This window comes from Bos indicus x Bos taurus, chromosome 8 (genome assembly GCF_003369695.1).
Source record: "Bos indicus x Bos taurus breed Angus x Brahman F1 hybrid chromosome 8, Bos_hybrid_MaternalHap_v2.0, whole genome shotgun sequence".
Taxonomy (NCBI): domain Eukaryota; kingdom Metazoa; phylum Chordata; class Mammalia; order Artiodactyla; family Bovidae; genus Bos; species Bos indicus x Bos taurus.
In genome coordinates, this window is record NC_040083.1 from 65126595 (window position 1) to 65154453 (window position 27859).

Below are 27859 nucleotides of genomic sequence, written 5' to 3' on the forward strand. Positions count from 1 at the left end.
TACAATGCTCCTGCTGTTCCTCACCTCAGGATTTTAGCCATAACCCACCCCCAGGACTCCCCCTGCCAGCTCAACCCCAGGCTACCTGCAGCCCTGGGGTCAGACCATAGGCTCTGGGAAGAAGAACCACCAAGGAGAGAAGAGGAAGATTCTCTGCCTTTGCAGAAGTGATAGGTCCCAGACCTCTTCTAGTGCTTCCAGGCAACCTCTGCAAGCTGGAAATCAGCAGACTGCATCATGGTGAGGAAGCCAGGGTGTAGGGGTATTATAGGAGGCTGATTGCAGTGTCCCTTTAAGGGGACAAAATTAGGAGATTGGAATCCAAGTACTAGGGTCCAAGGCCACATGATCCCTGACAGTGATGGTGAAGCTTATGATAGGGTTTATATTAACAAAGTGCTTTCAGATCCATTACCCCTTGATGCCCTCACCAACCCCTCTGTGGGGAAGAATGGACAGCAGTCACGGCATAGACGAATATGAGAGAAGTTAAACGATGTGCAAAAGTGATTATCTGCCAGTTAAAATAAATTAATTAAAACAAAAAAATGTGTCCACAGTTGGATCTGGAGTCCCACCTCCCAATCCAGGTGCTATGAGCTCAGTGCAGCCCACAGGCACCTGCTGGGCCACACCTTTTTCCAGGCCCCTCATGGCTTCATTTTCTACATGGAACTTGGGTAGTATCTGGGTTCTGCTCTTCCTCCAGGAGCTTCCCTGAGGTTTCTGTTTCCCAAGTCCAGGGCCCCACTCCACGACTCTTAAGACCTCAGCACTGTCCTCAGATCAATCCTCGTCCAAGATACCTTTCATGGCTGGTGAGGCAGTGCTCGCACGCCTGTGCTGTAGCTGAGATTGAACTCAGTATCCAGCCCCCGGGCCCCGGTCACTGTGTTTGGGACATACCCTGGAGCCCTCGAACATACTTGGACAACTGATACCTGAGATCTTTGGAGAGAAATGTTCACTGTGCCCCCTGACCAGCCTGGGGCACCCAGAGGGTGATGCTTTATTCTTTCATGAGAATAGATGTCCTATTTTTTCCCTTCTCAGGGGTCTCCCTAGATAATTCAGAAGAGTAGAAATAATAATAGAAAAGAAGAGAGGATCTCATACTTGTGGGTCTCTGCCAAGGTTTCCTTACCTTCCTGATGTTTCCACGTTTCCTAGAAGGAGGAAAGGATGAGTTATTCTCAAGGTAGGGAAGAAACAGGAAAAAGAGCCCCAGTGTACACAGAAAGGCGAGAATGGTATCAATCGCCCAGGAAGTGGAACTGGAGTTCAGCCAAATATCAAAAGTGCTTTTCAGAGAAAAGCGAGGATTCTCCATCGCTTGCATCACAGTGCTGCCCTTAGGCAACTGCGAACAGCGTATGTACTTGGGGACTAAAGTACTAGGTCTGCATCTTAGAGCTGTGGTCTGGTCACATTTGACTTCTGAAGGTGAGGAGGGAGTAATAGAGGAGGAGGCTCGAACATGGCCCCTCCCCAGCCACTCAGCCTTGCAGCTCCATTCATCCCCATCATTCTCTGAGCCTCCCATCCTGCCTTCTCATCCTGTTAGGCAGAGACATTCGTCAAGTTTCAGTTCATTCCACCTGGAACTCACAATACTTGCACTTATGATGGTTTATGTCAGCAGAAGGATACAGATTAAAACCAGCAAAAGAATATAGATCAGAACTAGCCAAAAAAAAAAAAGATGCAGGGAGCCATATGCAGTCTTCCAGATGTCTGGCCTAGTGGGGCTCTACAGACAGTGCTTAGTTCTCTCAGCAAACAGTGTGACAGCATGTGTAGAGTAGTGTCAACCGTCATCCAGCCTTGAATGTCCAGGGTTTCTATTGTGGGGTAGGTCACATAGGGATGAAGAGCCCATATACTTGACCTTAGCTGCTTAGTCACCAGTACCCCTCCCTGAGATCAGACTGATACAGCCTTGCCAGGCCTCCATGTCGACTTAAAACAGGTGCACACTGTAAATCACATCATTTCCATAAACTATTTGGCGAGACCAAGGTCTCATTTATACAAATATGATCTTATCAAGTAGGCTATTCTCAGGACTGAAAAGTGATCTTCAAGCATAAAAAGGTCTGCGGTCACTCTGGAATGTGAAGGGCTGGAGGGACCTCAAGCTCATTGACTTAATGCTTTGCTGGAACTTTGAAAGATGCTAGCAACTTATGAAAAATTTACCCTGAAGGCTTAACTATTTCAATTTGCTTTATATTTCATGGCCTTGTAAATTTCAAATCATTTTTTATCTAATTTTTAATTCCCATAGTTGAATATAGTAAAGATTAACTGAATTTTTTAAAAAAATTAGTATCATAAGAGTAAAATACCTGTGATTAACCAAACTTAGGAGAACTCCAGATTCTTTACAGTACTGATGAGGCTCAAGCAGTTATGTCAGAGGAATCAGGAATTCTCTTGAGTTCTAGGTGGACTGAATTGACACTTGACTAATGTCTATATAACAGATGATAAGGTAGGAAGGGAAGGCTCAGAGGAAGGGAGATGCATGAAGCTGCGGGGCTGGATGGTTAGGGAGTTGCTATAGTCCAGCCTCCTCCTCTGCTGCTCCCTCTTACCCCCAGAGCCCTTTGTGACCAGACCACAGCTCTATGAGGTGGGCCTAGAACTTTAGCCCCCAAGTGCACACCCTGGCTCAGTTGCCTGAGGGCAGCAGTATTATTCAGATGATGGAGAATCTGCTCTTTTCTCTGAAAAGCACTTTTGATATTTGGTTGAACTCCCGTTTCACTGCCTAGGCAGTCATTACTGTAATCACCTTTCTGTGTGAACTGGGGCTCTTTTTCCTGACCCTTCCCTACCTCAAGAATAATTCATCCTTTCTTCCTCCTAGGAAACATGGAAACATTAGGAAGGTAAGGAACTCTTGGTCCAGACTCACAAGCACATATTTTTCTATTCTTTTCTATTATTATTTTCACTTTTCTGAGTCAACTAATAAGACCCTTGAGATAGAAAAGAACAGGACGTCTATACTCAAGAAAGAATAGATGAATATCCCTCTAGGGACAAACCAGGCTGAGCAGGGATACAGTGAACACTAGGATTTCTATTTAAAGATCTCAACCCATGTATCCAGGTAGGTAGATGGCTCCAAGGCAAGTCCAAAACACAGTGACCAGAGGCCAATGACTGGATTCTGAGTTGAATCTCAGCCAGAGGATAGACTTCTGAGCACCAGTTCAGCAGCCAAGAACAGTGTCTCAGACAGGAGTGATCTTCTGGCAGTGGTGAAGCCCCGAGAGCCTCAGAGCAGGGGTTGGAGGGCTGGGGGCCTGGTATCAAGAAGCAGAGACCTACTTTATGGAGCTCAGATTCACCCATGCGTCTGAGTATGTGTGTGTTTCTTGAGCAGAACAGTGACGAAAGAAGTCCAGAGTGAATCTCACATTGAAAATACTTCATTATGTTCTTCAAAGAAGGAAAACAAAATATTTTTATCTCTTTTAAAAATGAGTGAAAGGAAAGAAAAATCACAGAACTCTGTTAGTGAAATGTAGAGAGTCATATTCTGTGTGGACACTAGTGTCTGATGCTTGTCTAGAGAGGGAAGACTGAGATTTGCATCTTACGTCCTCATTTCTCTCTCTCAGTATCGAATGGAAAGAAGGGGAAGAAGCAGGAGCATCCAGAGAAATGAAGCTTTGAAATTTGGAAGGTGAGTTCTGACATCCAGCCCCAAGTGTTAGTCCCCACCTCTCTGGCCACGAGAACCCACTTCCACAGATTCTGAGGGGATCTGTGGCACGACTTCTCCCTTGAGAAACTAACTCCAAGGGAGGCTTCTGGGAATGTGAGCAGAACCCAGATACTTCCCAGATTCCCTGTGTAGAATGAAGCTGTCCAAAACGGCATGCAGGTTGCTTTGGACCAATAGGGCCTGGATTGGGAGGTGAGCCCTCCAGTACACGTAGGACACCTGGTTTTACTTTGCTCAGATTCAACTGCAGCGTGGTGCCTGCCCATTCTCCCCACAGGCAGGCTGTGAGGGCATCAGGGGTAACGAATATGGAAACACTTTGTAAATGATAAATGCTTTCAGAGCTTCACCATCACTGTCAGGGATCATGTGGCCTTGGACACTCATGCTTGGGTTCCAATCTCCCAATAATGTCCCCTTAAAGAGACAGTGCACTCAACTTCCTGTAAGACCCCTAGGCTCCCATGTTCACTATCATGACTTGTCTGCTGATTTCCAACTTGAAGAGATTGCCTGGAAACACTGGAAGAGGTTCCAGACCTGACTTCACTTATGGAAAGGTGGAGAATCTTCCCCTTCTTTTCCAGGTGATTCTTCCTCCTAGAGCCTATGGTGCGACCCCAGGGACACTGGCAGCCTAGGGCTGAGCTGAAAGGAGTCCTGGGGCCGGGGTAAGGCCAATGTCCTGGGGTGAGCAATACCAGGAATATTGTGAAGTCAGCACTGGGGCCGTGCAGGCTGTGGGGTGCAGGTGCCCACCCCTGCCTGGCCTGCCCAGCCTTCCATGCCTGGCAGCTCCTGGCTACAGCTTTTTCCTCATGTCCCCTGCAGACACCTGGGGAGGTTCCCTGACAAGGGTGGCTTTCACCAGGTCTAATGTCAAGATATGCAGATGATACCACCCTTATGGCAGAACATGAAGAGGAACTAAAAAGCCTCTTGATGAAAGTGAAAGGAGAGTGCAAAAGTTGGCTTAAAGCTCAACATTCAGAAAACGAAGATCATGGCATCTGGTCCCATCACTTCATGGGAAATAGATGGGGAAACAGTGGAAACAGTGTCAGACTTTATTTTTCTGGGCTCCAAAATCACTGCAGATGTTGACTGCAGCCATGAAATTAAAAGACGCTTACTCCTTGGAAGAAAGTTATGACCAACCTAGACAGCATATTGAAAAGCAGAGCCATTACTTTGCCAACAAAGGTCCATCTAGTCAAGGCTATGGTTTTTCCAGTGGTCATGTATGGATGTGAGAGTTGGACTGTGAAGAAAGCTGAGTGCCGAAGACTTGATGCTTTTGAACTGTGGTGTTGGAGAAGACTCTTGAGAGTCCCTTGGACTGCAAGGAGATCCAACAAGGCCATTCTAAAGGAGATCAGCCCTGGGTGTTCTTTGGAAGGAATGATGTTAAAGCTGAAACTCCAGTACTTTGACCACCTCATGTGAAGAGTTGACTCATTGGAAAAGACTCTGATGCTGGGAGGGATTGGGGGCAGGAGGAAAAGAGGACGACAGAAGATGAGATGGCTGGTTGGCATCACCAACTCAATGGACGTGAGTTTGGGTGAACTCCGTGAGATGGCGATGGACAGGGAGGCCTGGCATACTGCGATTCATGGGGTCGCAAAGAGCTGGACACGACTAAGCGACTGAACTGAACTGAATGTCAAGATTCACCTGGTGAGGTTTGCAAATCAGTGCCCACTAGAGCCCATCAACCATGCGGGAAGAGGCAGCTCCCACCATCTCCCAGCTCCTCTGACCAAGCTCCCACCATCTCCCCAGCTCCTCTGACCAAGCAGCCCCTACCTTGGGCTTCTACCATTTCTCCAGGCTCAGTGACCTCAGTTTTCATTTCCTCATGCTCATCCCTGAGTACCTCTCCAACACCAGAGCTTTTCTTCCCCCTGGACAGCCTCTCAACCCGCCCACTTATACTTTCCCCTTCCCCACCAAGCCTCCTTTATGTGAGAGCCTGCCCTCCACCTCTGACACCCTCCTCTGCCCCACCACCATCAGGGTCCAAAGTTGAGTCTCAATCAGGGGGACTCCGTGGCACTCACACTGGGCACCATGTGCCACAGGTCATCTCCACACTCCCCTTGGAGACCAGCCATCAACAGCTTTGTCTGTTCAAGCAATCCTGTATCAACCTGGCCTGGTGGCAGGAGACAACAAAACCGTGGAGCTTCTCCACCTTGACATACTTAGAGTTCCAGCAAGAACACCTTCCCCTCTACCCACCTGAGGCCTCATTTTGGGAGACCCCACAAACAGGCAGGTAGCCTCTCTTTTGTAAATATGGATGTTGAGAAGATGCTGGAGATACTAATCACCAATAGAGTAGAACTGAAAATTTGGAAGAAGAAAGAAAAAGAGGACGAGGCAGGCTACCAGGTAACTTCACTGGAAAAGAGGAGCAAGTCACTCAGTGACAAGCAAGATACCTTGGGTGGCCAAAACTTATGGAGCATAAAAAGCAAAGGAGAACAGCTGCATGGTCCCAGGAAGCCCTGATATCCTGACACTTTGAGGGATCATCTACAGAAGACATGCAGCCAGCTCTTCCAGGGTCTCCTCTTTGTGCACAGTGAGAGTCTGGTGGCTACCATCACAGTACCTGGGCCCCCTCTTGAGTTATGCCTTGTTTTATTCAGTGAGCATTCTAAGGCCGAACCATTCCAAATTCAAGATAAATTAACTTCACAACTGTCATTGTTCCAGCCCTTGACTTACCTGTAGCCCAGGTTGAACCTCAAAACAAGACTCCAATCATGCCCCAGGTGCAACCATCATCTCTAGGTCACCTCTAGGGTCACGTGGAGACTCACGCCCGCCCCCAACTCTTGGCTCCAACCATGCCTCACTTTCAGCCACCACACTGGGCTCACGTGGAGATCCAGGCTTGATCCCAAACCTTGACTCCAGTCATGCAGCAGTTTCAACCACCACCTCAAAACTCACCTGGAGACCCAATACTGACCCCAAACCTGGACTCCAGCCATGGCCCAGTTTCAACCAGAACCTTGGACTTGCATAGAGATACAGGCCCAACCCTTAACCTGGTCTGCAACCTTGCTTCAATGTCAATCACCACCTGAAGCTTCCATAGATTCCCAGGGCCAATCCCTACCCTTGGCTACAACCGTGTCCCAGTTTGAACCACCACCTTGGGCTCACATGAATACCCAGGTACGACCTCTACACTTGACAACAACCATGGCCCAATGTCAACCACAACCACCTCGGCCTCTCATACAGACCCCAGCCCATCCCCTACCCTTGACTCTAACCATGTCTCCATGTCAACCACCACCAGCTCAGGCTCACATGGAGACCCAGGCCCAACCCCAACGTTTGACTCCAATGCCACCTCCTTAGGCTCACATGGAGATCCAGGCCCGACCCAAACCTTTGACTCCAAATGTGTCAAGCATGACCTCAGGCATGGTTAGAGATCACTGTCCATCAATCACCCTCTGTCTGAGTCTGACCACCTTCTCAATACCAGATTGGGTCCTGTGAAACATCTTCCCTACAGTCCCAAATAAGGCATATCTTTCATCTCAAATGCAATTTAAAACCTGGAATGTCACTTTTGGAAAAAGGAACTAGAAAGAGGATGAACTTTCCCTCTTTGGTTAAATCTCAGCAAGTCTTTATCCAGGCCACTCTCAACCTTTCCCAGGAAAATAGGTCTTCTCTGGCTCACAGCTCTGTCTTCCATGCTTCCTGGGGAAAGGATCAGACCTGAGATTTTGGAGGTACTGTGGCATCAGTTTTCCAAAAGGTTGTTGCACCAACAGAGTGGCCTGCCCTGCAGAATACAAGCATCTGAGAGACTGATGCAGCCTCAAGATCAATTCCCAAGGCCTTGTCAGGTGCAGGGAGGGGCCCTCAAGGCCCTCCACAGGTCGAGGCAAAATCAGCTGGGACTCAGAGAAGATGAGGTCCAAGTGCCCAGCACAAATCCCACCAGGGAGAGAGCGACACTATGATGTAGGGCAGAGTGTGGGGAGGATCCTGAAAGGTCTGTACCTGATCTCAGCCAACCTCCAGTGAATGATCCAAGAGTGAAATCTGCATCAGAGAGTTGAGAGTAGGCAGGAAGAATCCAGAAGTTTCAGGGGTCCTTATGAGGAGGAAGGCATAGGAGATCCACGAGAGTGAGATCCCTGTTGAATGTCTGTATTTCAAGATTTGCTGACACCTTCTTTTAGACATCCCTAGAGAGATGCATGCTCCCATGGAGACAGAAAATCCACACTCCTCTTAGGAAAGGAAAGCCTCCATGAACACCTCCCTTGAGTCTCTTGTCCTCAGTCCTGATACTCAACAGGAGCTGGAAACACAAATAGTAAAGTTAAGGGTGAAGCACAGGTGGGACCTACTCTTCAAGCTCCTCAAATTCATACTTAGCTTGAAGCTGAAAAAGGCTCAAGGGTCTACCTTGAAGGCCACCTGTGAATCTGGGGACCACTGAATAGCCCTATTAACCAAAGGTTTGGGAAAAGCTCCTTAGCCCCACGCAAGAGAGAAAGTAGTAACAACAGGGGCAAATGCCTCCCTGGACAGGCCCCTTCCCACTCCCTCACAGATGAGTGAGGAAGCCCAGGGAGCTCTGGGAGGACCCACAGCTGGTGACATCCATAAGCCCTCAGAGGTCCCTCTGACTGGACAGGAAAGCAAGCCACCTTCTCACACCACCACATACGGTTTAGTGACCAGAATTTGGCACAGTGAGTCTGTCGTGGGGGTGGACAAAGGCAGCTTGGAGCCCAGCTGTAGTCCAGCAATGGCCAGCAATGAGTCACAGGAGGAAGTTGGGGGATGAGCCTCCCCAGAATCTTACTCTATCATGACATTAGTGGGCCTCGATGAATGTTTCCCATCTTCCAGGTAACAAGAGTCTGTGGAAGGAGACCCTGCTGGAAAAGAAACTTTGGAACCTAGTGTGTGGATCAAATCCCTACTCATTAATATGAATTTAAAGAGTCCACGATCTCCAAGGTCTAGTAGAAACCCTTCCTTGAATACAAAGTCTCTTGCCTCAAATCCAGAAGATCTAAATTTTGAAGCACAGTTTCATAAGCTTGAGTTTCAAGGTTCAAAGACCAGCAGAATCACAATCGAGGTTGGGCCACCAGTGTGCTCCATCAAGACTGTGAAACTGGTGTGCTCCTTCAAGATTGTGCCACGGATACACTTCTCAAAGACTGTCACTCAGATATGTTCCTTGCTGCAAACATCTGGCTCTCAGGAATCTCTGTCTTGTTCCCAAACCTTGTCCAGAGGAGACACATCCACGTCCAATTCCCAGACGCTCTATGATATTTCATCGAGTGGAGGGAGCAGCCAGGGGCAGCAGGTGGCCCTGAGATGGGAGCCCAAATATCAGAGCCAGAAGTGTGTCCCCATTGAAGGGTGAGAGACATATAGGAGTCCCAAAGTAGGACAGCATCAAAAAGGATTGGCAGAACGAATGGCCACCAGGTCAGAGGGATTAGTCACTCTGGCCAGAAAAAGGAATCAGCAGAGTCCCTAAGAAGTAAGTTTCGACATTTAATTCTGAAGAAGGGACAGGTTCTTTCAGAAAGCTGCTTCAAAAAAAGGACTGATCTCCTTCTGCAGTGGGTTTCCCCCAGTAAATACAAAGGACTAGAAGAGCCACTGCAAAAAGGCAAACCTGAAACAGCCACAGCCCAGAGCCAAGAGGCGGTCAAAAGCACATCGACCATGGACAGCAGGGCTACTGAGGCTCCAACTCTCATGACAGCTGTTGGACAGATCCTAACGGAGAAGACGGTGCTTCACTATGGACCTCATGCCTTGGAGTTAAATTGGTACAAAGTGGAACTCCGGGACCCATTATGTCCACATTACTGCAACCAAAGTTTTCTCTCCACCCAAGAACACACAAGAGTGAGAAGAGATATAGTCCGTGATTACCGAGTTACCCCCATGGGCCATAGCTCTCCAAAAGAGAATAAGTGGGCCAGTCCCAGGGACAGCAAGTGGGCCTCCCACCCAGGGAGCCAGGTCCCCTTCCAGGCAGAACCTGCCAGCATGGCTCGAGTAACAAGTGTCCCAGGCTGTCCCCTCCACTGTCCAAGGCTCTGTCTTCTTCAGAAATATGCCTCTTTTGTTCAATCAGAACATGCTTTTCATAGCATCCCTGGTAGCAAAACACTTCTCCAAGGAAAAAATGCTTATCTTGCAGAGACCCTTTTTTTCCCCTCATATTAGTGCATCCTCTGTGTGCTAATAGCTTCCTGTTACCACATATTCTTTTTTTTGGTTCCTGAAATGTTTTTTCTGATGAGATCTGGTGGCCTCTGTCTGTGCCCTGCTGGGGGAAAGGCAATGGATAACGATCCACTCTTTTCAGGTGCCTGCTTTGGCTTCCAGGTGGGATGGGGCTGTGCAGGGAGGTTGACCCCAGAGTGGAGACTCACCTTCACCCCAATTCCTTCACTGCACCTTCTGTTACCATCATCTCAGAATTACAGAAACAACCAATAGCATTTAAAACATATCAAGGTGAATTAAAGCTAAAGATCTCCCCGTTTTCAGGATCTGGCTCTGTCTTCTTCTGCTCTCTCTCTACCTGGAAACCGTGGGGCTGTAGGGGAGGGGTGTTCAGAGGCTGAAATTCCCCTCAGGCTCAGAAAGTGTAAGAGACAAACTCACATGTCAGAATAAGGAGGGACATTTGGGGGCAGTGCTGGCCCCTAGAAGTGGGAGAAACCTTGTCCTCGTGTCACGGTGGGATAGATGAAGCTGCCCTGGAAGCCCCTCTTCTCCCAGAAGGAGCTGGAATGAGATGCACCCGGCCTGTCACCCTCCCTCTGTGTTTCTCGTGCTCTGGGGCAGAGGCAAGGATGAGGACCACACACTTCCAAGGCTGAGAGTGTGCAGTGGCAATCACGGAGGCCCCCAAGGGCCATTCCACCCCTGTCCTAGAGGAGAGGGCAGCCCTGCTCAGAGCACCCACCTCCCCTGGGTAAGTGAGCAGGGTTCTTGGCTGTGTGTGCCATCACCTCATGGTCTGAGGGGAGGACGCTGTGCCCCTAGGGTGGGATGCGGGGAAGGAGGCAGGGGGCAGAGGCTTCCATAGATGGTGCAGTGACCAAAAGCCTGTGGTGTCCAACCGCCATCTATAGGCCCAGAGTAAAGAAGTTAGGGGCCCCATGGCTCCTGGTGGCCCCACCCCAGAATTTTCCTCTACTTCAGGTCCCAGAGCCCAGACAGAGGGAGAACATCTGGAGCTCCTCCAAAGAAGGCCAGGCTACCAGAGGCAATGGAGCCTCCAAGAAGGGGAGCTTCACTTCTCCACAATGTAAATAATCAGATTTCACAGGACGGGGAGCCCAGGACAGACTCGTGGTCTGTGATTTCTACCTACACGTGTGGCCCAAGGAGGCTCCCAGGGGACAGGTGGGGGACTCAACAGGCCCAGGGACTGTTCAGGGGTCATAGCAAGTCTCACCTGTTCTCAGCCTCACTCATCCCAGAACCCCGAGAGGGAAGAGACCAGCAGACAGGATGTGTCACTGAGCGGGTGGGAAGTCACCTGTCGAGGAAAAGGGTGCCATCAGCTTTCCTCCCCGGGGCCCGTCCACACAGGAAAGTGGGGAGACAGGAGCAATCTTGTAAAAGAACTGGGGCTGTATGTCACAGTCACTCCCATGGTGGAGAGATCTGCTCTTGGAGGGTCCCCGATCCAGGAGCCAGCAGGAATGGCCCCGCCTCCATGCCTGTCAGTACCCCCAAATGTGGGACCAGGCCTGGGGCTGTGGGGGCAGAGGACACAGGCCTGCTTGTGCTGTGTTTTCTCCCTGGAGACTAGTCCTGCCTCTGCACCGTATCCTCCATGGAGGGCATGGAGGCTCAGCCAGGGTCTGAGTGGAAGGGCTGTGACCTAGGCCATCGAGTGGCCTCCAGAGCTCACAGAGGGGAGCACAGAGCGTGGATCCTGAGCCTGCTTGCTGCCAGGCCCTCTCGGAGGAGCCAAGAGGTGAGCACTGAGTCAGGGGAGCTGGAACTAAGGTGCCTGTCTGGAGAAATGACACAGAAGGGACCCTCACAAAACAGCAAGAAACCAGACTTGGAGAGTCCCTTGCCCTTCTCCTGCTGTGAGGTGCAGAAAGGACAGCAATGGAGGGCCCCCCACAAAGAGTGGGTCAGACCCACACTGACCCAAGACAGGGACCTCCCACATACCCACACTGATTCAGCACAGGGCCCCCAGTAACCCCACACAGAGACCTAGACAGATCCACACTGACCCCAGAGAGGGACCTTTGACAGACCCACAGTGTCCCCAAAGAGAAACCTCCCACACACCCACACTGACCTTGCACAGGGCCCTCCCAGAGACCCACACTCACCCCAGACAGGGCCTCCCACTGACCCACACTAACTCCACACAGGGATCTCCCACAGACTCACAGCGACCCTGCACAGGAACCCTTGCACAGACCCACACTGAGCCCACACAGGGACTCCACTACCCTCACATGGGAATCTTCCACAAATCCACACTGATCCCGTACAGGAGTCAACCACAGATTCATACTGATCCTGCTTGCTGCTGCTGCTGCTGCTAAGTCGCTTCAGTCGTGTCCGACTCTGTGCGACCCCAGAGACGGCAGCCCACCAGCCTCCCCCGTCCCTGGGATTCTCCAGGCAAGAACACTAGAGTGGGTGGCTATTTCCTTCTCCAATGTATGAAAGTGAAAAGTGAAAGTGAAGTTGCTCAGTCGTGTTCGACTCTTAGCAACCCCATGGACTGCAGCCCAGCAGGCTCCTCCATCCATGGGATTTTCCAGGCAACAGTACTGGAGTGGGGTGCCATTGCCTTCTCCGACTGATCCTGCTTACAGATCTCTAAAACACCCACACTGATCCCATAGAGAGACCTCTGACAGACCCACACGGACATGCACTCTAGGAGTCTCTCTGTTCCCTAGGCCACTTCCCGAAGTGGGTGAAGGCCTTGTTGGGGCAGAGGTAGGGGCTAACTTTGAACCTGAGCCTGGGGGACAGGAAGTTCCACTACAGATTACCCCAGAGGGACTAGTCTTTCTCTCCGGAGGTAACGGAGGATATAAAGGAACATAAGGAAGCAGAGTTTGGGGGTAGTCAGAGGGCCCCAGAGAAGTAGGTGGTTCTGGGAAGCAGGTGGGGCTTGGTTTTTCTCACCTGAGTGTTGGGGAAGGTTGGAAGGGGATCATCTAAAACATCAGAAGTGTTTACTGATTCCCTAGGTTTTTGATTACAGGAGCAAGATAGAGTAGGGTTTTGGTAAAGGACCATGAAGCCTTTTTTCCCCCTTTTTGTTTGCCAAAGTGACTTGTGGGATTTTAGTTTCCCAACGAGGTATCAAACCTGGCCCCTCAGCAGTGAGAGCTTGGAGTCCTGACCACTGGACCACCAGGGAATTCCCAGGACCATGAAGCCTTGAACATAGGGAACCTCAATCCATTTTTCCATGTTGCAACAGTAAAGAACTAATTGCAAGATGGTATTATAATTTAGAGAGCCATTTTCAGGCCATTTTCAGGCAATGTTTTCTCCACTTTCCAACTTATATAAGGCCCAGCCCATGTTACAGTAAAGTTTTAAGTTTTTCCTTTTCAGTCTGTCTATTTTGAAAAATCTTAAGGTTTTAAAGTTATACTCCAGAGGTTTCTCTTCTGGCTTACATCTCACATGTTGAATAACCTGCAATCCAAAAAGAGCGCTCCCAGAAATGTAGTTCCATGTCCTGGAGACATTCACCTGGAGGCTTTTGCCCTATAATATGTTTTCTTACGCTGGGGGTGGTATTCCTGGAGTGCGAGCATCTGTCAAGCCTAGGATGTGGGCTGCCTGGAAGCGACCAGCACGATAGGTATTCTGTGGCATGGTAAGGGCTGCCAAAGCCTGGAGAGAAGGGAGTCCCAGAGGCGGACAGAAGCGCTCATGAAGGAACCGGGAGTTGAATGCAATAAAAATGCCATGGGCGACACGACTTGAGAGCCTAGAGGTGCAATTATTCCCACAGGGGTTTTCTTTTTAGGTAGTGAAAGAATAAACAGCAGAAGAACCCCAAACCCTTTCCCCTATTTGGCAGCTACAGTAACACTGGGGAGAGCCTGGTAACTCCATCTGACACAGGCAACAGGGAGTTTGGACAAGGTTTCCCTTGTAACTGATACTAAACGAGCACAATGAGTTTAGGATCTCTCTTTCGGATGCGCCACGTGCCCCTTGAAGCATTCCAAAGTTTACTGGAAGTCCAAAGTTTACTGGAAGTCAAAAGAATTTCAGCCAGAATTTGATATTTGGGGAATCTTTCAAAATTTCAAAAAGTTTTAAAATACCCAGTCAGAGAGAATCATAGGTTGCTGTGAAACAATTATTCCTTGAGCTAACAAAAATTCAAAAGTAAGTACAGATCACTTAACATCACAGAAACTCACAATCTGTTATCAAAAACAGCGTTTCAGGAAAATTTCATTCTCTTATGAAAGAAACCAAATCCAGTCTCATATCAGCCTACTCTTGATAATAATCCATCTATCTACTTAAATTTAATCCAAGCTTAGACAGTCCCAACCTCATACAAAATTCTTTTCTCAATGTTCCTTTCCCAGAAATCCTCTGCAATTTTCTGTAGCCATATTTTGTACCTTCTTTTATCCATGTAGAGCTAACCAGCTCTAGGACAAAATCACCTCTTTCCTTTTATTAATAGCAAAGTATATTTCCATTCCTCATACCTTCTTTTCTGAACACATACATACTATTTTTCTTAAGCTACCATGAACTGCATTTTACATTCACATTCCCTAACTGGAATATCCCATAACTTCTAGAAACACATCTTTCCAAAGCACAATTTCTTTCCTTGATGTGCTGCAAGACATGTGACTAATAAAGCCAAACATCTTTAGTTTCTCTCTCACAAGAGAGAAAGAATAGGTAAATTTAGACCTGTTAAGCAATTAAAGTTCCAATATTTCATTTCATTTAAAATTTTCTGGATGCTCAGTAAATTACCATCCTTTAACTTAATTTAGTTTCAAGTTACCAAAATTAGGAGGAACTATTCTAGATGGACATTTCCAAAACATAATCATTCCCGTAAAAGTGTGAATGTGTTAGTCACTCGTTTGTGTCCAATTCTTTGCAGCCCCATGAACTATAGCCAGCCAGACTCCTCTGTCCATGGGATTCTCCACACAAGAATACTGGAATGGGTAGCCATTCCCTTCTCCAGAGGATCTTTCTGACCCAGGGATGGAATCCAGGTCTCCTGCCTTGCAGGAGGATTCTTTACCATCTGAGCCACCAGGGAAGCCCAATTATTCCCAGAGAATTTACTAAAAACTCTTATCCCAGTCATATTTACTTAGAAGTTTGATCATTTCAGGTTATTTTCCTCAATGGCAGATTTTACAATAGAAACAATATGTACTTATTGACTTCCAGTAACTCTAGGTACAATAAAAGTATTATACTTATTGTTGATAATACAGAGGAGTGTGCATTGATTAAACCCACAAACTTAAGCTAGACGAGTTAATTTTTACAACACCAGAGATCTCATAGTTTTCCTGCTGAATTCTAAAAGGCCTTTTATTTCCCCCTCAGTCTGGGGGACTACAGATGGATCAGGTATTTCCTGAGAGAGTCCTGGCCAAATACGCTTCCCAGGTGGTGCTAGTGGTAAAGAACCCGTGTGCCAATGCAGGAGACATAAGGGCCGCAGGTTCAATCCCTGGGTCAGGAAGATTACCTGGAGTAGGAAATGGAAACCCACTACAGTATTCTTGCCTGGAGAATCTCATGAACAGGGAAACCTGGCGGCAGAATAGTACACTACAAATCAGAGGAGAGAGATACAGGCTCCTCTCTTCTTTTTTTGTTCTTTAAACTCCCACTAAGTTGGCTCAGTGGGTAAAGAATCTGCCTGCAATGCAGGAGACACAGGAGACAGGAGTTCGATCTATGGGTTGGGAAGATCTCCTGAAGAAGGAGAAAGCAACCCACTCCAGTATTCTTGCCTGGAAAACCCCACAGACAGAGGAGCCTGGCAGGCTACATTCCAAAGGGTTGCAAAGGGCTGGAAAGCACACAGGAAAATAGCCCAAGGCTGGAGTTTCAGACAATGTGGATTGTATTTGTATTTCAAGGCATAGGTGCTCCGCCGTGTGCCGGGAGCCGGCATATTGCATATTGAGTGCATATTGCATATTGCATATTGAGTGCAGCACTTTCCACAGCATCATCTTTCAGGATCTGGAATAGCTCAACTGGAATTCTATCACTGCCGGTAGCCAGCGTGAGGAACTCCGCCCATGACAAAGGTCATGAGGAAGGAGGCTCGGCATACGCAAAGGCAGGATTGAGCCTCAGGAGTCGCCCATCTACTCCCAAAACCAGAGTCTGCCTACTTTCTGCTTTGTGCTTTCACCTACACCTCTGACTTTACGGGGGGCTGTCCCCCACTACCTCTCTGAAAAAAGAGTTAGCTTACAGCTCCAGTTAATAATTCCTGGGTGTGACAGTGTTTCAACCTACAAACTCCCTTGGAAGTCCTCTAGCCTGCCTGAATAGGTTTTTCCGGCCACATGTGATTGCTCAGAGCCTCCAAACTGTGAGAGGCAGGAGATGTTCTAAACTGTCTAAATACAGATTCCTTTGAGCAGTTAAAAGATTGATTAGAAATTGTATTGGTGAAGGGATTTTCACTTGTTGGGCCAATGTTTGCTGCTAAGTCTCCATATCCCTTACCTACTGTGTCCCTGGCAGTGTATTGATTAATATAATTGGTGTAAATAGTAGCTTTAATGTTTGTAACCTGGGACCCTTGAGTTAATTCTTTTTCTTGTTATAGCCCACCACACCTTTGCTCTGTAGGAATGCAACTTTATCTAATGCTTTTGGAGGGTGGCGCTTGACTTATCACCTTTAGAGAAAAATAAGTTTTCTGAAGAAAGGGTCTTAAAATGTTAACAGGCCTCCGGGCCAGAAGATGACGCAAATCACCTAAGCTTTTGCATGTGATAAGTTTGCAGAAAGAAAGCCTGGCTTGCTGCATGACTCTACCCCTTCCCCCATTATCCTCTATGCATAACTTAAGGTATAAAAACTACTTTGGAAAATAAAGTGCGGGCCTTGTTCACCAAAACTTGGTCTCACCATGTCACTCTTTCTCTTACCTTCTGGCTGAATTATTCAGCCTCTTTTCTCCACTGAACTTCCTCACTGAGCTATCCTTATTTCAGCCTCTTTTCTTCACTGAATTTTCCTACTGAGTTATCCTTATTCTATTACTCTTTATATCCTTAATTAACGTTTAATTAAGCAGTTGTTTCCTGATCCTTGCCGACGCCGTCCCCGCTTCGAATTCCCTGGATCAGCCGGGGCTGGTCCCCGGCAGCCATGCCCAAAGTCAGCAGAAACTTGCAGGAGCAGTTGGACAGACAAACCTCAATAACAGAAACTTAAAGACACAAGAAATATTCAGGATTAAGGGGATGAGAGTGCAGGTATAGGACTAAGCGGGAGGTAAAGGGAGGAGGGACAGAAAAGACTGAAAAAAGAAAGGGACAGAAAGAGATTGCAGTTTCAACCGCCCCCTGTGGGCGTCTATTCAGGCACCAACCTGTGTGCTTCCAGAAAGGGCCAGTTAAGGAGGGAGCACCCTGTGCACTGCCCACTGGGGTGATCAAGCCTGGAAACCAGCCAGTTGTATGTCGACTGTGGGACTCTAACCCACAGGTGGGACTCACCCATGTGTACACCAGTATATGGGAATCCGCTGCAGCACTTCAGCAAAGGGCCCCATGTCCCAGTCTGTCTCAAAAGTGGAGGAAAGATAAGAGACATACAGAAAACGAATTGCAAACTGGATAATGTGATTCCAACCGTATTAATCATCACATTAATCTGAACAGATTCAATACTCAAAATTAAAGACAAAAATTGATAGACCATATTTTAAAAACAGGATCCTTATCAATGTCAACTCTATAAAGTGCAGGAAAGAAAGGGAGAGAGAGAGAAAGAGAGGAAAGAAGGAGGAATGGAAAAAGAAAGAGAAAAGAAGATAGGAGGGAAATAAGAAACTAAAGGAATCCAACTTTAAGTGGAAAAGTTAGAACTTTCATTGCAGAAGACATGATTGCATGTGTTAGAAAACCCCAATGAACCCACCAAAGCAAAGTAAAACAAGATGAAGCAGACTAGGATAAAAAAAGTTTAGAAAGTTCATAGGAAGCAATATTTCTTATAAAAATAAATTGTGTTCCTACATATTAGGTACAAAATATGAAAAGGGAATTAAAATAATTTCATTCAGAATATCATGGAAAATGATAAAATACCTAGCAATAAATATAATAAAGAAGTATAAGATCTGTACATTAAAAACTACAAAATATTGCTGACAGAAATTAAAGATCTATCCAAAGAGAGAAATAGTTCTTGTTCATGGATCAGGAAATTTCATATTATCAAGTAAGCAATTCTCTTCCAATTGGTCTATAAATTCAATGCAGTCCCAATGAAAATTCTAGCAGGCTTTTTTTGAGTGGAATTTGACAGCTGACCTAAAATTCAGAGGGAAATGTGAAGAATTCAAAACAGCCTAAACAATTTGGCAGTAGAATAAAGCTGGAGAACTTTTATTACCTGATTTCAAATTTTACCATAACATACTAATCTAGACAGTGGATCGGGCATGGGAAAGGAATACAATTCAATTGCACAGAATTGAGAGTCCAGGAATAGAACCTTCCTTTTTATTATGAATTGATTTTCAACAAATGTCCTAAAACAGTTCAATATGAGAAATACTAATCTTCCTTTCTAACTAAGAAAAGGTACTGGTACAAATGGATAGCCACAAGAAAGACCAAAAACTAAGAAACAGAAACTTATTATACCACACTAGGCAAAAATGAACTTAAACTTGATCATGGCTTCAAATGTAAGAAACAACCTTTAAAATTTCTCAGAGAAACATAGGAGAAAATCTACATGAGCTCTTAGATATAACATCAAAAGTATGAGTTATATAAGAAAAAATTAGTAAATTAGACTTCATTAAATTAAAAACTTTCGCTCTTCAAAAGCCACTGTTAAAAGACAAACCACAGCCTTGGAGAAAATACTGCAAATCATATATTTGATAAAGAATGAAATCTTACCATTTGTGACAACAGGCATGGACCTAGAAAACATTATGTGCTCTGTTCTGTGCTAAGTTGCTTCAGTCAAGTCTGACTCTTTGCGATCTGAGGACTGTAGCCCTCCAGTCTCCTCTGTCCATGGAATTCTCCAGGCTTGAATACTGAAGTGGGTTGCCATGCAACCCAAGGAATCTTCTGTTTCTCCAAGGAATCTTCCCAAGCCAGAGATGGAACTTCTGTTTCTTAAGTCTCCTGCATAGAAAGGCGGGCTCTTTACCACTAGTGCCACCTGGGAAGCCCAGAGAGTATTATGCTAAAGTGAAATAAGTCAGACAAAGACAAGCATTGTATGATGACACTTGTGAAATCTAAAAAATAAATGAACAAACATAAAACATAAGCAGAGTTATAGACACAGAGAAAAAATGAGTGGTTACCAGAAGAAAGAGGATTGAGGGGGAAGAAAGCAAAAGCTGAGGGAGATTGAAGTTCCAGCTGTGAGAGTTCCATGGTGGTCCAGTGATTAAGAATCCGCCTGCCAGTGCAGGGGACACATGTTCAATTCCTAGTCCAGGAGGATAACACATGCTGAGGGGCAACTAAGCCCATGCGCCTCAATTGCTAAAGCCTCTGCGCCCTAGAAAAAGAGCTCCCCAAGAGAAGCCACCGTATGAGAAGCGCCACATCACAGCAGAGAGTACCCCCTGCTCTCCACCGCTAGACAAATCCCTCGTGGAGCAACAGAGACCCACACAGTCAAAAAGAAGAAATAGATAAATAGTATCCATGTAGTTGCAAAATAAATGAGTATGAAACGGGTAAGAAATGTCCAGTGTGGGGAATACAGTCAATAACTATGTAATGTCTTTGTACGGTGATGTATCGTAACTAACTTATCATTTTGAAATGTGAGGAAATATCCAATCACTATGTTGTGTAACAGGAACTAACACAGCATCGTAGGTCAATTATACTTCAAAAACAAATTCATAAAAAGAGAGATATTAAACTTGTGGTTACACGAGGCCAGGAATACGGAAGTAAGAATTGGATGAAAGCGAAAGTGAAGTCGCTCAGTCTTGTCAGACTCTTTGAGACCCCATGGACTATAGTCTACCAGGCTCCTCCCTCCATGGGATTCTCCAGGCAAGAGTACTGGAGTGGGTTGCCATTTCTTTCTCCAGGGGATCTTCCCGACCCAGGGATCGGGCCCAGGTCTTCCGCATTCCAGGCAGATGCTTTAACCTCTGAGCCACCAGGGAAGCTCCCACAGTCAAAGATACAAATTCCCAGTTATAAATTAAATAAGTACTAGGAAAAGTAAAATTCCCAGTTTTAAGATACATAAGTACTAGGAATGCAATATACAGCATGATAAATATAATTAATACAGCTCTATGTTATACATGAAAGTTGATAGAGTAAATCCTGGGTTCTAATCACCAGGAAATACATTTTTTTCCAATTTCTTTCATTTTGTACCTATGTGGCTTCATTAAATTTATTGTGATGACCATTTCATGACGCATGTAAGGCAAATCACTATGCTATGCACCTCAAACTTAAAAAACTGAAGAAAAAAGAGTAGACTAAGGTTAACAACTATGTATCAATATTGGCTCACTAGTTGTGATAAATGTACTATAGTAATACAAGATCTTAACATTAGGAGAAACGGGGTGAGGGGATATTGGAAGTCTTTGTATTATCTTTGCAGCTTTTTCATAAACCTAAAATTATTCTAAAATAAAAGGTTTATTTAAATATAAAAATTTTTTTAACTTACTGAAAATCATTGAATTGTCCTTTGTAATAAGTGAACATCATGGTATATAAATTTTATAGAAGTAGAGTTGTTTAAAAAGTTATTAAGAAGATCAGGGTGGGAATGGGGTTAGTCTGGGGTGGGGCCAGAGCAGGGTGAGGTCAGGCTGGGGTCAGTAACCCTGGCAACGGACAGGGAGGCAGGGATCCCCCAACGCCTAGGCCAGCCCGCTGCTCTTCTCTGGCTGCTGCTGCTGAATGTGGCCACCCTGGAGCTGCGAGGTTCCCCAGCCAAAGCCACCCCCGGCTGGACTGCAGGCCATGGGGGAGCATTGAGGGGCGGCGCTCTGACTTGGCAAGCACAGCGGTTGGCTCCGGGAGTTACAGGTGCATTGGGGCCTCCATTCAGGCCAAGATCCCCTAGTCTACAGGGCCTGGGGGTGGCCGGCTGTGACCAGGGCCTGGTGAGTCACTAAGTCTCATCATTTCTCTGCCCTTCCCTCCAACCAGGCAGCCCAGAGATCCCCTCCACACAGGTGGGTCAGGCCCTCCACTGTGAGGCCTCTGGGTGGGAAGAGACCCAATCCCTTTGTGGGGCTGTGGGAGAGGGGACTAGCAGGGTCTGGCCTGGAGGTTGGAGGCTGGATGGAGGAAAGTTCTAGGACTACTGGGTGAATGGGCCTGAGTCCAGGGAGCAGGGGTGTCATTCCCCTCACTGAGGCCCTGGGAGCCCAGGCCCTGGACCAGGATGCCCAGCCTTAGGGGGCCTGGGCACACTCCTGCCCTCCCGGATATGAGTCCTAGAACCAGGGCTGTCCTCATGAGCCCACTCCTTCTTCCTTTAGAAATGGAGACTCCTGCAGAGTCAGAGAGGGGAGTGACTTGCCCCAGATCACACACACCACAGACTTCTGCCTGCAAATCTCCCTCCCTAAGACATGGGGTAAAGTGGAGGAGCACAGGCCCTTAGAAGCCATGATCTTGAGAAAGCAATGTTGGCAACTTCTGAGACCTTTAGTTCTTTGATGTGCAAGATAAGGCATTGAGGCGTGCTAGGGGAGGGAAGTGAGGTCTGTGTCATGCCCAACACTTGGCAGCCTTGATCAAGGATGTCCATCTGCCTGGAGATGTTCCTGGGAGCTGGTCCCCCCCAGACCCCTGGGTCCTCATCCTCACAGGGCTTGATGTGTTGTGCTCTGCTCTCCAGTCCTCAGTGGCAGCCAGTGAAGGCAGAGTCCAGGTAGCCCTGTCATTTTGGCTAGGCTGCTGGAGGCCAGGCCTTGATTTTCCCATATGTGAAACAGGGAGCCCTTCCTATTCAACATTTGGGGTACAACCAGTGTCTCTATTATAGGCGGCAGGGGAGTCTCCACAGTGGGCAGGAAATCCAAGGTGATGGGGAGGATCTATGGTGGCCGGGACGTGGAGGCTGGCCAGTGTCTGCAGCAGACCCGCCTGCAGTCCCAGGGCTCGCACGTCTGTGGAGCTGTTCTCATTAACTCCAGCTGACTCCTTTCCACTGCCCACTACTTTCTCAAGTGAGTCTCCTTCCTAGGCTGCCAGCACAGGCTCTGGCAGGGAGGGGGATGCAGGGGAAGACGAGAAAAGGGGGATGGTGTCCCACGTTAGCTAGCTCCTCTGGGCTTTCCTCTGGGCAGTCTGTGGCCTTCAGAGGCATGTCGTTCCTGCCTTTGGCCTGTGTACCCTCCACCTGGACTGTCCTCCCCGCTCACCTGCCCAGATCCTCCTCATGCTCTGCCCTCGGCCCCTGTGTCCGTTCCCCAACACAGGTGTGCCTCAGGAGAGCGGCAGTGTCTGTCCTCGCTGCCATTTGGTGTGGACCCATCTCAGATCACAGCTTCTTCTCAGTGCCCCCTTATTTCCAGGTGTCAGACTCTAGGCAGGGGCCTGGGACCACATGTGTGACCAGCAGCTGAATGATTCTTCCTATTACTCCTGCGAAACTGTGTGCCCAGGAAGAGTCATGGTCACTGGCGTGCATGCAGGGATCCTTGGTGCCAGGCTGCCTGAGGGGGCGGTGTGCTCCCTGGGAGAGTGACAGGGGTGCTCAGGAGTCTAATTCAGCTAGCCAAGAGGGGCTGGCTCAGTGACTGGCTTCTAACGGATGAGGAGGGGTCCCAGGGAATTCATGCATCAAGCCCAGGTCCGGGCACTGGAGCTTTGAGGGCTCAGAGTCTATTGGCACCCACTCTGTGCCATGTTCCGTGCAAGGCCTCGGTGGCATCAGGAGTGGCAAGTCCCCCCTCACCATATCTCCATCCTGTCAGAAAAGAAAGCCCAGCCTGGATGAGAAGGGCAGAGCAGATGGGGTGGGGGACCAGGGAGGGCTTGCTGGAGGGGAAGGGTTGGGTGAGGGGAACATGAGAGAGGGTCTCCAAATAGATGAGCTGTGAAGACAGTGAGGGAGAGGGGAAGATTCAGCACCTGTGTTGGGGGATCAAGGCAAGGTTCTGTTTCCTGCCTTCATTTGCTCATTTATTTAACGAATCTTTAGCAAGTCCTTGTAACTCAGTGGAGAATCAGGTTTTGGGCAGGTAGGTGTTGAAAAAGGGATGGTCAGGAAGAATGTGGGGCCAGAAGGTGGGTTGTAGGGAGTCTCAGGAAGGGTAAAGTTAGAGCTGGGACTGAGCCAGAATGCCTGCTGTGTACAATCAAAAGGTCATTTGATGACCCCAAAGAGGAGCTTTCCAGAACAAGGATTGAGTGCTTCTCCAATTCTAGGGTGTGACGGAGAAGCCAGCCATATGTTCCAAACTATAAGTAGGATACCAATTAGCCTCAAGAAAGAAGGCCTCCTGAGCATTAGAAATGGAGAGACAGAAGCTGTCTGGCATCACGTGGAGCAGAGGTGTCCAGAGGGGTATAGCCAATTAGATGAGGATGCAGGGAAAGAGCTTGTCCCCACTTAAAGATGATGGTGACAGTGCGCCTTTCCTTCTCCAGGAAATCCAAAGCCCCGTGGAACTACGGGGTCTGTTAGGAAGCACCCAGCTGTACCAGCACACCCAGCACACCCGGGAGGTGTCTGTGAGCCAGATTATCACACACCTAGACTCAGAGAAGTTACATCCCTTTGGGAGTGGCATCACCATATTGCAGCTGCTCTTTCCTGTGAATTTCACCTCCTACATCATCCCTGCCTGCCTCCCGGTCCCTGCCATGAAGCTCCCCAGTAACTCATCCTGCTGGATACCTGGCTGGGGGATCTCAAGGAGGAAAGTGAGGGGATGTGGGGGAGTTGGGGGGGGGGTGAGAATCGGGAGGAGGAGGAAGGGGAGAAGGACAGAAGAACAAAGAAGGGAGGTGTGTCTCCACCTGAGGGGTCCCCAGGCAAAGGTCCCCTTGGCCCACTATGCTTCATTTCCAGAGAACTGGACCATTCTAGTTCTAGTTCTGAAAGTGTGTGATTCTAAAGCTTTGGTGTTCCCTAAGTGTAAAGCTGTGAAGTCTGGGAATCTTTGACTTTGGAATCAAGAATCTGAGTTCTTGAAGTCTTTCTGGTTCTTGATTTCAAGGTTTAAATCAACCATAGATCTGAATGACTTGATCCAACTCAAAGATCAAGGTTGGGGCCTGACTCTGTCCAAGTCATTGACAAACTCTCTGATTGCCCAGTGCCATTGGAGGCGCTTGGGAAAAGTGGTAAGAAAACCCAAGTATGACCTCTGACCTCTGAGGCTGCCTGATCAATTCCAAACCTCGCTTCGCTCTTCTCCCAACCCAGTTCAGTCATCTACTTTGCAGGCTGATTAGGTGAACTGAATGACACAGGAAAAAAATTGTATTTTTTAAATTTGAAAGTGGAGAGATGTAGGCAAAAACTTATGAGCAAGAGTTTGTATTAAAGAAAAACTTTAATAATTTGGTGAAATGCTTATGATGCATAATTAGGGAGGGAAAGAGTACTTATTTGTAATTATTTAGTTGAGTCATAATTTGATATGGTGTTTCTCTACAGAGGTACTACAAGGATTTTGAACTGATGCTGTCTTCATGGGGTGGGATGCTCCAGCATCTCTGGTCCTTGCCTATCAGTATGTCACTAACGCGTCCTAATCATATCATAGGAGATACAACCAGGTCCGCAGCATTCTCACACCACACACACACACACAATACACAGACACACACACAACACATATGTACCACAACTCACACACACAGACACACACACAACACATGTATACCACAATTCACACACACACAGGCACAATACAGAGACACATACACACAGACGCACATACAGCACATGCATACACACACACACACACACACACACACACACACAGACTGGTTCCTCCTGAGGTCAGGGACCCTGTCTTTCTTGTTTCAATATCCCAGTCCGTGCCCCTGGCAGGGCCTGGCGCCTGGTAGGTATCCCACTGCTGCCCCCGGGTCCTTCTTCCCTGACCTCAAGACTGGTCTCAGCTCCCACCCTGTGTGCTCTGTTACTCTCCATGTAGCTGTCTGAGTATTTGCTTTAGAGCAGGAGTCATGCCAGTTCCCTGCTCATCACCCCCAGTGCCTTCTCATTTCTTCTTAAAATAATGCTGCAACTCCCTGCCTTGGCTCTCAGGCCCCCTCCTCTCTCTCATCTCCCACTGCATCCCTCACCCACCCCACCGCAGCCAGCAGGCCTCCTTCCTGCCTTGACGATGACAAAGCCATTCCCACCTCAGGTCTGCACCTTGGCTGTCTCCCTGGACGCATTTACTCTCCTGACTAACCTTGTCATGAGTCGTTTCTTTACATATGCAACTCAGCTGCTCCTCTGAGGAGTTGTACTTGATCACATGAGCTAAAACAGGCCACCCCTAATATCACATCTCCCTGTTGTTATCCTTGACACCACTTCTTAGATCTAAAATAACGCTACTTATTTACTTCATTTACTCTGTCTGTACCAACTAAAAATATTTCCCTGTATCATTAGTTAAAAGATACTTAACATGAGGATACAGGAATAAATGAGTAAATTGAATGATGAATAAATGAGTGAGTGGATGAGAGGGTGGATGGGGAAAGTGGGAGGTTGAATGGGTGGAAGGGAAGATGATTGGGAAGGTGGGTGAAAGGATGGTGGGCAGAGAGATGGAGTGAGCAGTCTATTGATGGAAGGGAGAAATGGAGAGATGTAACAAAAGATGAGTGTATAGGCAAATGGATGGAAGGATGAGTGAGCGAACGGGACATGAGGAAAGATAGGTAGATGGATGCAGGAACAAGTGGATGGAAAGCAAGGTTAATGATAGACAAAAGGTGAGTGGATGGGATGGTTTGTGAAAGGGTAGATAGGTTGGTGAATGGTTGCTAAGCACCAGTGAGTGGCATGTGTTGGTGGGATTTGCCTTTTTCCTTTGTGGAATAGGAGTGTGGTCTGTTACCATGAAAGAGGTGAGGGAATAGGATGAGTTTGGAATAATTGATGAGTTTGGAAAAGAAACAGGGGATGGCTTATTAGGCATATGTAGAAGACTGAAACCTGGAGAAGGAAATGGCAACCCACTCCAGTACTCTTGCCTGGAAAATCCCATGGATGGAGGAGCCTGGTCAGCTATAGTCCATGGGATCGAGAAGAGTCAGACACGACTGAAGCTACTTAGCAGCAGCAGCATCAGAAGACTGAAACAAGGATGAAAGCTCAGCTGTGCAGAGAAAACCCCATGTTGAGGGGCAGTGCTGACTGGTAAGGCAGAGCTCTGTAGCTTGGTTACAGCATCCTTCCTGGATTTCCTCCTTATCCTCACAGCACCTCTGCTCGAACCCTTCCATCTCCAGGAGGGTAAGGTGAGCTTCATTGAGAACAAGTTCTATGAACTGTTATATGGAGATGGAAAAGACAAGACTGCTCTGTTCATGTGAACACGCTGTGTGCTGGGGACTTCTCCACAGGAACGTCCATCTGCCGAGTGAGTACGGCGCTTTCTGTTTCTCTCTCGCCTGTTCTCAGGGCCTCGGTTTCTCTGGGGAGGGGCTGTGTTGCCTCTGCTCTCTTTGTGGAGCCCCTGGGACTTCCCATTTCCTCCTCTATGCGTCCTCCTAGGCTCCATCCCTTGGCAGTGTCCCCCAGGCCAAGCCCCCTTCCTAACTCCCTTGCACATGAGGGCATCTACAGCATCTGTTCTTGAGGCATACATTAAAGTGTTTTTATTGAAGTATAACATACATACTAAAGAATATACCCATGTTCTTTTCATAAGTTGGATGAATTTTCACATAGTGAGGCAACATGTGATCAATACCCCAGAGGCCCCACTCACACCTCCTTCCGGTCACCAACACCCAACAGAAACCACCATCTTCACCTTTAATACCTTAGATTTAATTCTGAATGTTCCATAAAAGAAAGAAAAGAAAGTGAAGTCACTCAGTCGTGTCTGACTCTTTGCGACCCCATGGACACCAGGATCCTCCGTCCATGGGATTTTCTAGGCAAGAGTACTGGAGTGGGTTGCCATTTCCTTCTCCAGGGAACTTCCTGACCCAGGGATTGAAGCCAGGTCTCCCACATTGTAGACAGACGCTTTACCATCTGTTCCACTTGTCAGTCTTTCTTGTCTTAACATTAGATTTGTGAGATGTATCCATATGGTTACGTGTTCAGTATCCTTGCTCTACGGGACTCTTCTGTGTGCTTTGGATTCTATGATCAGTTTTACTCTTAATGGATGTTTTAGTACTTCGCAAGATTTTCATTTTGTTTCACTTCCAAATGTTTTACCTTCTACTTCACAGAAACCCTTGAGTAGAATTGTTGGAATAAATAGTATGGGTATATTCAGCTTTGGCTGCTGCTGCTGCTAAGTCGCTTCAGTCGTGTCTGACTCTGTGTGACTCCATAGATGGAAGCCCACCAGGCTCCCCTATCCCTGGGATTCTCCAGGCAAGAACACTGGAGTAGATTGCCATTTCCTTCTCCAATGCATGAAAATGAAAAGTGAAAGGGAAGTCGCCCAGTCGTGTCTGACTCTTAGCGAACCCATGGAATACAGCCTACCAGGCTCCTCCATCCATGGGATTTTCCAGGCAAGAGTGCTGGAGTAGGGTGCCATATTACCAAACATCTCCAAAGTGGTTCGCCATTTCCACTCATTCAAGCAGTGGATTAGAGTTTATATTCTCACCAGTACTTAGAATTTTCCATCTTTTT

The 27859-nt window shown here is 47.5% G+C and overlaps 1 pseudogene; it reads left to right on the plus strand.

Annotated features, from left to right (window-relative positions):
• Positions 1-1247: 1247 nt before the first annotated feature.
• On the plus strand, positions 1248-26571 carry LOC113897458 (annotated as a pseudogene).
• Positions 26572-27859: the final 1288 nt, after the last annotated feature.